The sequence below is a fragment of the Cibotium barometz genome, chromosome 62, assembly GCF_041138505.1.
Source record: "Cibotium barometz isolate CiBa-2024 chromosome 62, ASM4113850v1, whole genome shotgun sequence".
NCBI classification, from domain to species: Eukaryota; Viridiplantae; Streptophyta; class Polypodiopsida; order Cyatheales; family Cibotiaceae; genus Cibotium; species Cibotium barometz.
The window spans coordinates 32,860,996-32,875,944 of record NC_141107.1 but is presented as its reverse complement, the minus strand read 5'-3'; the positions used below and the strand labels follow the sequence as shown (position 1 = coordinate 32,875,944).

The 14,949-nt window shown below is 45.9% G+C and overlaps 1 protein-coding gene across 1 annotated transcript in view; it reads right to left on the bottom strand.

Annotated features, from left to right (window-relative positions):
• Positions 1–14,664, bottom strand: part of LOC147604382 (chromatin modification-related protein EAF1 B-like) — a 43,417-nt gene extending 28,753 nt beyond the window's left edge. The window contains exon 1 of the mRNA XM_086795696.1: positions 14,268–14,664. The gene's annotated coding sequence lies outside the window, so the exon portion shown is untranslated. The remainder of the gene's footprint in view (positions 1–14,267) is intronic.
• Between the last annotated feature and the right edge of the window lie 285 nt (positions 14,665–14,949).

Below are 14,949 nucleotides of genomic sequence, written 5' to 3'. Positions count from 1 at the left end.
GCTACTCTCTCTCTCTCTCTCTCTCTCTCTCTCTCTCTCTCTGCCCGACTTGCAGAATGCGCTTTTTCTATTTCCTCTCCCTCTGCCCAACTAGCAGAGATAAGCTTTTTCTCTCCTCACTCTGCCCGACTTGCAGAGATGTGCTCTTTACGCCTTTGCTGGCCCAAGCCTGTGCACCCTGCTGGCTTGTACCTGGCCATACAGCAGACCCTCCTTGGCTGGCCACCTTGGCTAGCCACCTTAGCCCTCCTCTTGGCTGGCCTATCATGGCTGCCTTCCATGCACACAAGGCTTAAAATCCGCCCCCTCTGCTGTGCACAAACCTGCCTGGCCCAACTGCCCCTTCTCATATGAGCATCACAGCCCACATAAGCCTAGCACTCTTGCTTTTCATGTCTACCATGACGGGCAAAATCAGCTTGAGCAAGGAGATGCCTTGAGCCGTCATGGCTTCCCGGCACCAAGGGTGTCTTCAGCCTGCATACAAAGGGCACTTTTCTCCATCGTTGACCTTCACACATCTATGCAAGGTTCATGGGTTCCTTGCCAAAAGCAATCGTAAAGGCACTGTGCACTTCCCACGTCAGCCCATCAATCCCCACATCCATGGGTTCTACCCTTGTCAGATCCGGCTCTAATACCGATGTAAGGTCTCCATAGCGTAGTAGCAACGGAACGGGAACGGGACGAAAGCCCCATCAGGGGAACGAGAACCGGAACGAGGGGGGACAGTAAGCGGGAACAACGTAGATAATTCCTAGAAATGACATTAGCCCACATCATACATGACATAAGTGACAGAAGACACAAAATGTGGCCCACGGCCTAGATAGAAGAAAGAACCTAGGTCCCAAGCAATAAACTTGCCCAAAGCGGCATATGCAAATGACACAAAATGTTGGGCTCCAGACTCCAGAGTCCCAAGCCTCAAGGTGACATGCAAATAGTAAGGAGATATCATGTATGGCTACTGCCAGTGATGCCTTCAAGGAGACTCATCTATGTCATCCAAGAAAGCAATATCATCAAGACCACCATTTGCAGCATCCAAAGCTTCAACCCCATCCTGACTAGGATCTGCAAGTACATGTGTCTCCTCATCGTCCGAGGACTCCTCATCAAGCAATATAAACTTATTTGGTTTGGAAGAAGCCAAATCACCAAGCAAGTGCAAATTAGCACTTACAAAAATCAAGTCATTGACTTGTTTTCTCCCAAATTTGTTCCTTTATGCAACATAACCAAACACACTCTATAGTTGCTCGATCGGAGGGGAGCTTGCACCTTGAGACAAGATCCTTACTGCCAATGATTGAAGCTTTAGTGTACCGAGCCCCATAATCCTCCCACCATAAAGCAACCCCAATCATAAACCTGTCTCTTTGTGCATCGGCCGATCCAAACCTGCCCAACTTGTCGCGATAAAATCCAAGTTGGTCTTTCATCATCAACCTTCGTTTATCATCATCATAGTTGTCACAGTATGAAAATACGATACCATACCATATGGGAATTTTTCGTACGATATGAAATTTTGGGATACCGTACAATAAAATACGGTTTTTTTTTTTCACTTACAAACTATGGAACTTCAAGCTTGAATGTGAGGGAAGGTTGGGAGGGGAGGAGTCTACAGTGCTTGAGGAACCAAAAAATGGAGATGTGTCTCTCCAAGTTGGATCTCCCAATTGTCTCCAAAAAAGAGCCTGCATGGGTAATTGTCACGTGCATCCCGCACTTGGATGCCACGTAGACATATCTGTACAAAAGGTGCAAGACCTGGGATGGTAAACTGGTCCCATGTGAGCCCAGTCCGAGACAAGTCAGCCAAGGTTCCATCTTAGTCGTCCGAGGTCAGGTGTGCATTGTCCTGCACATGAGTCCAAGGTCAGGTGTGCATCGTCCTGCACATGAAACAATGCCAATCCGTGCTGTGAGTCTTCCTCTGGAATGATGTCAGTGATTCTGTGTATCTGGTATGGTACTGGATGCCAGATCATTGTGTAGATAGTTAGGGTTTGCATATAGGAAAGGGGCCAGCCCATAGGGCTACCCCAAGTACTTGTGTGGGCATGGGGATAGTGTAAAACCACCCCCATGAGGGCCAGGAAGGCCCTGGCTGTACCCACCAGCCATGGATAGGCCATGGAGGGCTGTAGGACAGCCCTAGGGGCAGGCCACGGGTAGCATACAGGTTGTCCAGCCTTTTTATGGCTGTAAGGGCAAGTATGGGGCAGCCCATACAGGCTGCCCAGTCTCCAAACAGCATGCATACAGTGCCCAGGCATGTTAGAAAACAGGCACCTGATGCCCAGCCAGCCATGAGAGCATGCGCAGCATTTAAGAGGATTTTTCTAGCATTTATTGCTATTTATCAGTCGTGGGCTGAATTTCTGCCAGCCAACTGGAATTAGAGCTGGCCGACTACCTTTATGGGTAGTATAAATACCAAGGGCCCAAGTCTTTTGTGTCATTTCATAATTCACCAAGAGCTAAGGCAATCAAAGGGGAAGTACAGCCAAGGATTTGCTAACGCAAAGAGGGTGAAGGACTGCAGGTCAAGGGAAGAGTTATCTCAGCCAAGAAAGGTCAAGTTTTCTGTATTTTCTTTTCAGATTTGCATCATTCTAATAAAGCAAATACACCATTCGTGGTGGGGGCCCTACAGAGGGTATTCAGGACCCAATACTGTGTCCTCTCCTCTCTCCCTCTCTCTCTCTATTTTCTACACATCTTCATTCAGTTTTGTGCGTTGATTCCGTCGCGACAGGTGTGCTGTTTTCTGAGCTTTGAAGTTACCGATCTTCCCCGGAGCTTCCGCATGTTACAGTAATGCGATACCAAAGGTCTCCCATTGTAGTGTTTATGACTAAGGAACCGTCCTTGCACAAATACGGGCAGTGCATCTAGGGTGATAGGTTTAGGGACTCCTCTGTAGATCAAAATGGCCCTGTCCAAATCTTCTCCCTCGTATATAACTTGAGGATCTAACTGTCTAGCCTACCTATACCACGGATCTCCAAGTGATGTAATAAGATTCTCTCATCGTACCAATCAAGTGTACACTACCAGTCTACCTTGCCAGATTTTTTAGGTCTCTCAACAACCCCATATGGAATACTGAGTGGACACAAAAGTTGCGAAGTATTGCGGGCATCAAGGATCTTCACTGGGCAGGATTTCTTCTTCTTTTTTAGCATTTGGAGTTTTTTTCTCAAGGTGGGGGGGAAACAAAAAAAACAAAAAAACTCGTACCGTACGACATCGTACGAAACCATACCGTATGAAGCGTACAATACAAATATGTTCGTACCGGTAAGAGAAACAACCCTGATAATCATCACGAACCTGCCTAGAGAGCACCGTCTCCCAAGCGTCCATTACCTCATCATCGGCCTCTTGTCCACATCCTTGGAGCTCAAGATCCAAAACATACGCAGCAGCAGCATGCATGGGAGAATGATAACCATTCCATCGTGCTTCACATAATTCTCGAACCTCTTCATATTTCTCTTGTAAACCGTTAGATAGAATGAAGCGTAGTAACCGAGATAATCTTCCTGCACATTGGCAACAAGATTCGCAAGGATGGCTACTCGGCTCATCTCTTTATGGCCAATGGGTGATTTGATTCTCATCGGACAAGCCCATTCCCCTATTTTCTAGATCATTCGGTTAGCCCCCTCGTAAACCTTGGCAATGCATGGCTCCCGTTGAAACCGGCCCTCAGAAATCTGACGGGCCGTGAAACAAATACTCGCACACAAAACACTTCATCACCCATGGAGACCTAGAAAAGGAAACAAACAGGGGGAGCTAGAGTGCTCCTGCAAATAGTACAAGGACACCGATTGGCCCCAAAACGCAGTGGCGCCCCTTGCGGTATTTCTTTACTTGATCAAAATTTGAGTACAAAGTACAACTTGTAGAATCCTCTACCAATAGGATCCCTCGAAGCTTTCACCCACGACTTCCAAATAAGAACTCTCGTTATTATAGCAAAGCATTCTATAGAGAAGGCACACCTGTACAACACCTCCCTGCTTGAAAAGGTCTTCTCCATGGCTACCATGGATCCCTCAATCCCTTTCCCAAACGGCAGTAGGGCTATACCAAACCATATGTCCTTCCCTATAGTCACAGCTTGCATGTAACCTCAAGAAAACTACGACCTGTTCACATGAATCCAGAGACATGCTTTCCACATGAAACCAAAGACCTGTATCCAATAAACCAAAGACCTATTTCCTCGATACCAAAGTCTTGTTTCTTCTCGAAAACCAATGTCCTGTTTCCATGACAGATATACCATCCAAGCACGGTTGCCAAAACCTAGAGAGAGAAAGATAGAGGACGTGTCAAGCAATCCTTGAATACACATAAGTCCAAGTCGAAGAGCAACAACACATCTCTTCCAAGAACATTATGCTGTGCATCTTAGCTTGATCCTCTGTATCCCAATCTCGTAAACAAGGCTTGCAATCCACGATGAGAGAGAGAACAATATCCACGCACCAGGGCCTATAATCCACTGAGAGAGAGAGAGAGAGAGAGAGAGAGAGAGAGAGAGAAACTGATCTCTAGTCTCCACCCCTGCTTCCATTATCAGCCGTGCACTCCTCTACTCGCGAAGAGAAGATGAGAGAGAAAAACCCGTTCAGCTGTACGCTTCTATATTCCCGCCAGTCACCCTGTTATGCTTGCGCTGGCAGCTTCCACACTCGCAGCTACCAGCACCCGCACGTGGCACTGCTCCATGCCGCAAAGAGCCCCCCACCTGGCATCCGCATGGCTGCCCGACTAGCTACGATTGCCTAACGCCCGCCTAGCTGCCCGTTGCTGCCCACCAAGTCGCCGGTTGTTGCTGGTTGTAGCCCATACGCACAGCCGTCTGGCGCCCCTTTGCTGGCTACAGCCCGCCTAGCGCCCACAGCCATACACAGCCCGCCTAGCTGTAGCCCGTAAGCACAGCCGCCAAGTCCAAGGTGAAGCACCCGTATATACCACGTGCCACTCAACGATGACCACACGGCGACCTGACGATGACCACACGACGACCAGCTCCAAGGTGATGCGCACGTATATACCACCACCCGACACTCGTCGATGATCCACAATCAACCACCCGTCGCCTTTTTATAAAGATGCGATTCGCTTTCTCCAACAACAACAACAACAACAACCAAAAAAAAAAGAAAAAAAAGAGCAAATATCAAAAACGCATGCTTATAAATATAATAATATTTTAAGCCTCCAAAGGTTTAAAAACCTTATAAACTTAAAAATCCCTTTTGTCCCCTTTCACACTTGGGCTGGCCACACATATGGGTTTCCTTTTCATATCCAAACTGATGCCTGTTCACAATGTCCATCCCGCGTCCGTGCCCACCTGCTCACTGTCCAGAGGGAAAAACACAGGGTCGTAACACCCGTCCATCTGCACTCTGCATCAAGCGCATGATCGGCTTCATCACAGCATTGATAGTGTTGACTTCATCCCAAAATGCAAAGTCTTGTATGGTTCTCGCAACCTCTACGCCAGCTCTTGACCGCGAAGGAGCCCATCCCATCCACTCATTGCATACAACCAACTGCTTCAAAGGCAAGTTCACTCTTCATCATGAGAAAGTTATAACCAAAGCATGGCTCCGAGTACTTCAAGAGATCCTTTCTGGGTGATCTCTTGCAGAATTCATTCAAAATAAACTGATGGTTTTGAATGAAGTTTATTATCTCCTTGCCTTTTTGAATGTGTGGATCGACCCATGGCAAACTGCCCATGTCCTTCAATAAGTTGCTCAAACAATGAGCAAAGCATGGACTCGTATTAGCTTTGAAACGCGTTTCAGACCGTGCGAAACGGACCGAAACGTTTTGTTTATTGAAACGTGTTTTTTATCCCAAAAAAATGTCTTATCGCTGCACCAATTTTCCGTTTTGTGGCACACGTTTCGAAGCGCTCCTTTTGCATTTGTGTGCATCTATCCCGACTTCTACTGTTGTGTGCCGTGTATCCTGTACTAGCCGACTGTGAAGCTACCAAGTCACAGGTTAAAGTGCCAAGGTAAGCCTACCTTGAGTCGGGGTATTTTTATCTTCTTTTTGCATATGCTTCTATACTATATAGACTGATGTAGCCTACTGCCTGCAGCCTTCTACCCTTTTTTTTTGGCATATGCTTCTATAGGTTACACTGTGAAGCATGTGCAGTTATAGCCTATGGACCCATAAATACTATGGTTGTACCGTGTTGGCAATAGTTATTAGGGTGTAAAATCGGGTATTTTTTCCTACAAATAATATGGGAATTTTTCCCCATAACCTATGCAGGGTCTCAGGCTACAGGCAACAGGGTATTTCTCTTGCAACTTTGCAAGATGTCTCGCACACAGGATCCCATGTGGAGCAATGTCACATGGAAGAGCAAGTATGTAGGCTTAGGCTTAGGCTCAGGAAAATAGAGGTGCAATTTTTGTGCAAAGGTGCATCTTGGCAACATTACACAGTTGAAGGCACACTTGACACATACAAAGGGCCATGGGGTGGGACCTTGTACGGCCGTACCAAGGCACATTTATGAAAGCCTCAAGGCTTGGGTGTTGTTTTCTAGAGAGATGAATATCGGTGTTGTTTTCTAGCATTAAATCATTGTTTACATTGAACAATAATGAACCCAATGTGTTTTCTCATGAGTCATGTTTCTGCTTGTAGAAATAGGCTAAGGCCTAAACACTTATTTCTTGTATTGTTGTACATTCTATATTTAAAAATACATATATATTTTCTTCACTATTAAAAAAAATACATATATATTTTTGCATTTTTAATTGAAACGTTTTTTTGTCGTTTCAAAAAAAAATCTTCTAAAACATTTTTGAAACCCGTTTCAAATCACGCGTTTTTGGTAACTATGGACTAAATGTGATATGCGGATACCTCTCTTCAAACCAACTGCTCTATTCGTTGCCTCACCATCAGCTAAGAATTGAATAACATTCTGTGGGCCAACTTTCTCAATACCTTGGGCCCACTCTTCCACAAGCTGATCTGCAGTTTTTCCAGTCCCAGAAGCATCATGTGAGGAAATGAATTGCATTCTTCCTCCAGAATAAGCAACCATGCCATGAATGGACCTTTTTGGAGTTTCACTCCAGCCATATGCAATAAGTGACACCATTCTTAGCCCAACATTCATGCACAGATTCTAAAGCACATTCAATTGCAACTTTCTCCTTTTGTAACAAGGTGATGCGTAGTCTCATAGGAAGAAGGCTTGTATGTTGGACCATACCATGCAATCTCTTGAACCATTTCAATAAAATACAGGGACCTGGCAACATTGAATGCTACATGATCATGATAAAAGAGCCTTGCAACAGCTACGTCTACCCTCTCTTTCTTGCGGGGATCCCAAGCTGCTCCCAAAGTTTGCTGCTTGCCGGAGCTTGCACCCATTAGCTACGAATTTTCCCAAGCTACGAATCCTGGGAAATGCAAAGCTCGCAAACCCCCCATACTGCAGTCCATCTCCCATGTTTACATCGTCCCCATGTCAAGTGAAGTAAGATGCATCAATTACTGGTTTCTTTCATGCACATGCTTTCTCCTCTTCACTTGGGTACTTTGCCAAAAGCGCTCTACACGTTTCAGATGTTGTCCCTAGACATTTGTTCACTTGTTAACATGGCATAGATATGCTCTCACACGGTTTGCTCCTCTTGACTTCTCTTTGTTACATTGTGTTGCACCTCCCTTGGATGAATAGTGTTCTAGGCTTTCAATCTCGTTCCACCAAGTAGCATTCGAAGCTGAATGTTTTGAGCCCAAGGAAGCCATGATTTTTGCAAATTTGGGCAACAAATTAATAAGCCTTTCAAAGCTATCCATGAGAGAGAGAGAGTGAGAGAAATTGAGCCCTTGTTTGTCTATTGTATAAGGGGGAGAGACTCGAGAGGGAGACAAACTCGAGAGAAGTTTTAATGTTTGTTGCAGATTGTGTAAAAGTTGTAGATTGTGTAGAAGTTTGAAACTAAGAAGAGAGAGAGAGAGAGGGGAGAGAAAGTAGCCTTGTTGCCTTGCCTTGGAAAGTTGGAGTCAAAGAGACTCGAGAGAGGAGCCCACTCAGAGCTGTCAAGCACGCACGGGCCTAAAAAGTAGAGTACAATCAGGAGACTATTGAGCACGCAGACGGCGAGCAACAACGGGAACACTTTTTCTTTTCTTTTTCCTAGCCAAATGTCAAAAACGTTCCCCAAAGGGAGAACGGCAACCACACGTTCCTTGTATCCGTTCCCCAGCAATCCATTCCCCCATGGGCGCTCCACCCAATTTAGGCATCTTAGCCTTGGGGGAGTGCATTCCACTGTTTCCAAGGGGTGGAAACTACCTAACATAAACCACAAAGGATTAGAGTTAGACCCACATAACTGAGAAACCCTAACAAAGGTTTCGAACTTCGAAGACCAGATGTAGTACACACCGCATGACCATGATGGATTGTGGCTAGCAACTCACCACTCAACCGTAGGTTCAATACCTCGAACCACCCCCAAGCTTGAGGTCTTATTGCCACAAGCCAAGCTCAGATTACCCCAACTTGACGTCCCATACTATTGGGATTTCAGAGTTAGTTGGTGTGAACACCCTCTAGAGGTGTGAACAACCCTTATTAAGGTCTAGATCAAAAGATGAGGCTTGATGCCGAGTTGCGCAACCTCTCTCTCTCTCTCTCTCTCTCTCTCTCTCTCTCTCTCTCCACCATTGTCATGGATTGAGCTTCCTCTCTCCTTGAATCCTCATCTCTCCTACACTCACATCATGGAAATCTCCACCCTCCATTGCTTGAGCTCCAAATCTTGTGGATACCAACATGGTATCAGAGCAAGGTTAAACGATCATCATGGCTGTGTTTTTTATGATGTTGCTGCCACCATCATCATCATCAAGGCTGCATTTTGATGATGTTGCCGCCATCATCACCAACATGTTGTCTTGTGCTTGATGCGCCGCCTTGCCTCCTCAGCGTTGATGATATGAAGTCTGCCTATGCTGCATTATATTCTGTGCTCCACCCACCAGGCTGCTTCCTCGGCCGCTGCTCGCAACTGCACCACCAGTTACGCAGCTACGCCACTACCTACCCAATAGCAATAGTGCTACGACCACCGCCACTCTGCCCAGTCAGCAATGTTACTATTGTGAGAGCTCCGACGCTGCCACACCCGGGGAAGCCACTTGGTTGCCTTGTTGCAGGGTCTTTGCCCAGGATGTCTCCCAAAATCTGAATATTTTGTAGTCATGGGTTCTCTGCCCCGGAAGTCCCCCAAAATCTGAATATTTTGGGTTTCTTTTTGTAATGCTCCATCTTTCCCTCTTTACCCTGCTTAGAGCAAGGGAGGTTGTTTTGGTATGCTGATGTAGGTTGTCTTTGTCTAAGGCAGGTTCTAACCTCTGAGTCTTTGGCAAAGACCATGCTTCTTCAGCCTCTAAGCCTTTTGAGCCATGCTCACTTGCCTCTCAACCATGCTTACTAGCCTCTAAGTTTGCAGCAGAGAACATGTCTTATTTCTTTGCTAGTGTTGGAGCATTGAGACTATTGAAGGCTATCTAGGCATCACCTTCATCTCTCCGAAGGGGGGTATTGAAATTTCGGAGTTAGTTGGTGTGAGCATCCTCTAGAGATGTGAACAACCCTTATTAAGGTCTAGGTCAAAAGCTGAGGCTTGATGCCTATAAAAGCATGTACTTGGGAGGTTCTTATGACAATAAGAATATCATTAGAGTTGTGCAACATCTCTCTCTCTCTCTCTCTCTCTCTCTCTCTCTCTCTTCACCATTGTCATGGATTGAGCTTCCTCTCCTTTTGAACCCTCATCTCCCCTACACTCACATCATGGAAATCTTCCACCCTCCATATCTTGAGCTCTAGATCCTCTGGATACCAACACATACCACCAGGCCGAGCCACCTTCTTGCAGCTCCATGACCCTGAGGTCCTGTATGCCCCTAGCAACTCTCCTATTCGTCGCATGGATACCTCTAATAACTCATAAGTACCCACAAGGTCACTTATATAGCAATAACCCAGCTATTATTGGCCCTTGCCTTATAAGCTTTCATGCTTTATTTATAAGCTTTTAGCCCCTTGCTATTATTTATTGACCCACGGCCAATCCAAACCTCCTCCTACTAATGTCCTTAGTGGGCCCTCTACCACCTTTGATCAGTGTTTTGAGGGAAGCCCACACACAAAATGGAACCAAGGTGAGAACGGGGATTTTCCACAGAAGAGGGTGAAGCTCAAAAATAAAAACAATGAAGCCTGGGCACTACTGTAGGGAGAGGCCCCAACAAGTGAGTTACTCTACGTTCCGCTGAATTTTATAGTATCTTTTGGGGGTAGGGTCCTCACAGCTGGTATCACAGCCTGAGGTTGTAAAAAAAACCCAGATTATCTAGGGCTACCATACTTAGGTGTTTCACGATCTTAGTTTGCTCATGATGATCCGGGGGGTGATTGCATGGAGTTATTATCCGTGAAGGAAGGTTGGGATTATGAGGTAGCCCTCACCTTATTGTTACACTCTCAAAGGAGGTACCCTTGGTTCTATTGGCAGTGATCAGGTGGAAAGATCTCATGGTCTTCCCATCCGATCTTTCAAAATGTTGCGCTTACTTCAATGCTATCCCATCTGTTGGCCTTCACACTAGCACCTGGCCGCCGCCTGCTTGCCTAGGTGCCCCAGGTGGCTGCCGACTGCTGTGTAAGAGCTGTATGGTGATACCCTAGCCCTCCATGATGCTGATGCTGATGCTGATGATGATACCGATGATGATGATACTTTATGGTAAGCCTTTACTCCTGTCCTAAACAGGGATTATGCTATTCATGCTGAGGATTAGGCCATGGCACGGGTGTGCATGTGAGACAAGCACACACGAAGCGGTTTGGCTAGACAAGAAGTTCTTCCATGAATATCATGTGTTATTCGTAGACCACTTCCACTTGGAAGTTGGAAGCCATGCAACTCCCATCAATAAGCTAAGCACAAGGGGATGTCATGTCCACCATTTTGTACGACTGTGCCACGTAGACAAATCTGTACAGGAGTACACCATCAAGTTACCTTTTGGATGAGCACTCAGCATGTCGTGAGCCCTAGTCCAAGGACAAATCGATGGTTGCCATCAGGCCTAGGTCATAGAAGGTGTGAAGTCGTGCATTTTCCCGCACACCACATACAACCCACTCGGATTATGCTTTGTACATAGATATAGGCAGCTTATTAGGCTAGGAGCTAGGCGTCAGACAAAGGTCAAGTCATTTCTAGAACACCTAGGACAGATGCATGGTTGAGTACCCAATTTTGGGCAGCACAAAAGGAAAAAGAGCTGTGCGTTCTGGGCACCAAGCAAGGCTCAGCAAGACATGGGCAGTTGGGCGACCAACGGGAAAAACCTTTTCACATGCAAAGTACCGAAATCCGTTGTGGATTGATCAGCCAGGCCTGTTAGAGAACTAACACCAATTATAAAGCATTTTTAACTTAGAACGTAGGGCTGCTTGACCAGTTTAAGACAGCAAGTCTATCGGCCATTGCTCGCAGCCAGTCCCCAATTCAGCCCAACGCATCTTCAAAGAGGTCGACACACTTCAGCATATCCACATTTTGGTAACGTTACTTCTCTGGTACGAGCAAATACACAGCATATCCACATTTTGGTAACATTACTTCTCTGGTACAAGCGAATACACTGCTTGAGGTCGGGGGCCTTGAATGGGTTGGTGGACTGGGATCTGATCTGTCTCACTCTCACCGCATCTGAGCCGAGAACATCCCATGAGAGGAGCAGATACGGAGAGTATGCATCATAGGGGAGGAGAGGACAAGGCCCACCATATGTTCAGATCCCCGGCCTATTATGAGCTCAATATGGGGGAGTTTTCACCCCCCTTCCGACATGGGTTCAGGCCACTGGCATGGGTGATGAAGTATGAGGACCAGAAATGTCTCGGGATGTACGTGATAGAGCTCAGACAACATAGGGATGGAGTATTGAGAGGACACACTAAGAAACAAGGCCAGTCCATACAAGACTTCGCCCAAAGATCAATCACTTATTTCGTCATGGCATGAGCATCCACATCAGCCACCCACGTAAACACCGCCGCATTGACATCAGCTCATACCAAGTGTACACAAGGGCCATATTCGCATCCAAAGGAGTACGTGATAGAGCTCCGACGACATAGGGATGGAGTATTGAGAGGACATGCTCAGAGACAAGGCCAGCCCACACAAGATGTCGCCCAAAGACCCATCACTTATGAAAGAACGTGGAGTGCGGCGCACCAAGCACGCGGAAGACGGCCATCAACCGGCCGGGTCCCCCCCCAATAAAGGTGGGGAATGAGGGGAGACCAAGGGGCATTTTGCCTTATATAGAGGGGTTAAATTGACCCCAACCCACTATGTGGGATAACAAACTGCCACATGGCAGCGTGAGAAGCGAAGGGCAAGAATCCATTCCACCAACACCCCCTGGATGGGAAGCCCGAAGCCGAGCAGCAAGAGCTAACGAGGCTCTCATACCATGAAAGAACACGGAGCGCGGAGCACCAAGTGAAATAGAGGTGCAGCACGCAAAAGACGGCCATCAACCAGCAGGGTCCTCCCCACCCAAACATCTCATGAGAGCACCAATAAAGGTGGGAGATGAGGGGAGACCAAGGGGCATTTTGCCCTATATAGAGGGGCTAAGTTGACCCCAACCCACTATGTGGGATAACATACTACCACATGGCAGCGTGAGAAGCGGAGGGCAAGCATCCATTCCAACAACTTATTTCTTCACCACACGAGCATCCACGTCAGCCACCCACGTAAACACCATCACATCAACATCAGCTCATACCAACTATACACAGGGGCCGTATTCGCGTCCCAAAGGAGTCCAAAGTGGGCACGCCTACTCCATCCTACTTGCCAAGCGCCCCCAAACCAAAGCACCAAGGATCTCCACTACACAAAGGTACATTCATGAGATTCTCCAACGACATGACATGCCCTCACCATAGCCACATCAACCATTAGGAAGTTTATAGAGTCATGTTTCAATTTTCACGTTCTTTTTTAATTTTTCCATGGCACTGTCTACCCATGGTATCATTGTACTATTCATGATCTCATAGGCCCTTAGGGTCTTTTGTAAACATTAATATACCTTTCTTTCTTTCTCTTCTATTCTCTCTTCATTAAGTGTGTTGTTGCAATCTTAATCTCTCCGTAGTCATCATTACTTCCGCAGTGCATGTAACAATAGCTAGAGTTAATGGAAGCCGCTCTCTCTTCTCCTTCCACTCTTCTTTGGATTACACCTTGCCCTTGTTTATCACATCAGTCTGCTTCTCTTTGGCAACCTTAACAAACGCCCTTGCTTCATTTAGCATATGATTTTGAGCAGCCATCCCACTTACTGTGCCTGTTGTAGAGCTGCATGCTTCCAGATTGTAGCCCATGGTTTTGCACATGTTTAGTTTTCCGCCATTTTCTCAAAGCTCTTCCACATGGCTGTGTTTGTTTTCATACAAAACATTACAGCCCATCCTTTTCTAGACTGCTGATTTTCTCTGTGCTCTTCTTCAAAGCTGTGTTTTCCTGTGTCTCTGTGGATGTGATATTCTCCCTGTATGCTTTGATTGCAAACTTCCACCACATGCTGTAAGAAAAGGCCTTGCAATAGACTTCATACAGACATTTGCACGTCGTGCATTTGGTTTCTCACGGCTTTTCTGCTCAAGAAGGGCCCTAATGGATCCATGGCAATGCTTTGGCACATTTTTGACATCACCCCAACAGCCCATTTGAACGTTTAGAGACACTTTTAGAACACACAAACTCAATCCCCTGTGTTAACACTATGTGCAAGAATATCAATGTATGTGACAGGAGCCCTTGATTACCCTAGCTCCAAGTGTAGACATTCCCTGTGAAATTCCTTTTGCACGACAGTGCTATGTGCACATCTAATTATGAAAAGAAAAAAAAAACGTCAGAAAAAATTTGCTCTGGTTTTTTTTTACCTGAGAAAATAATGCCACAGATTTAACTACCCCAAAAAAATACACAATTCGGATCCTTCTTTCAGGGGGTAAAATACATTCTTTAGCAGAAAAATTAAATATTTACGAAGTACGGTTGATTAGTGTTCACTGAGCTGATTTAGGGTTTTTTCCCCAGAATAGCGCATAGCAGGGAAGGCCATACCTAAAGACACAGGCAAAGCAAAGCCAAATGTTTGTCCGTTGATACCCTAAATCGCGCGTTGTTGAAAACCCTAGAACAGGAAACTGCCTGAGTTAGAAATCCATCGCTGTCCTTCTGCAATATAGTCGGATTTGTCGAAACAACAGAAACCCTAATCTCAGACGAAGATGTCCTACTGCATTCGTGGGCTCTGCTTTTTTTTTTTTTTGGGTTTTCAAACCTTCAGCAAACTAGACGAAGATGATGAGCGCCCAATACATGGCCTTAATGATGATGATTGATGATGATTGATGGTGCTAACCCAACTTCATAATACAACATGACAAATAAACCATGATGCATGATGCACAAGCTAAGGATGAAACATAAGTCAAAAAAAAAAGTATCGAGAGTGAGTAACAAGGACCTGACCAATTGGGCTATTGAAAGATTTTGTGGCAAACTTAGAAAATGGGAAGGGATTGGAGTGTCATTTCATGATAGGATAGCTATTGTGAATAGAGTTCTTAATGCTTATATCATGTTCCTCTTCCCTGTGATAGAATTTAAGAAACGTCATTAGAAAAGGATTATAGCTCCAATCAGAGACTTTCTATGGAGGAACGGCAATAATGGCAAAAAAGCTTTTGCTTGGCTAGCCTGGGACAAGTTTCCCTACCGAAAAATCTGGGAGGATTGGGGA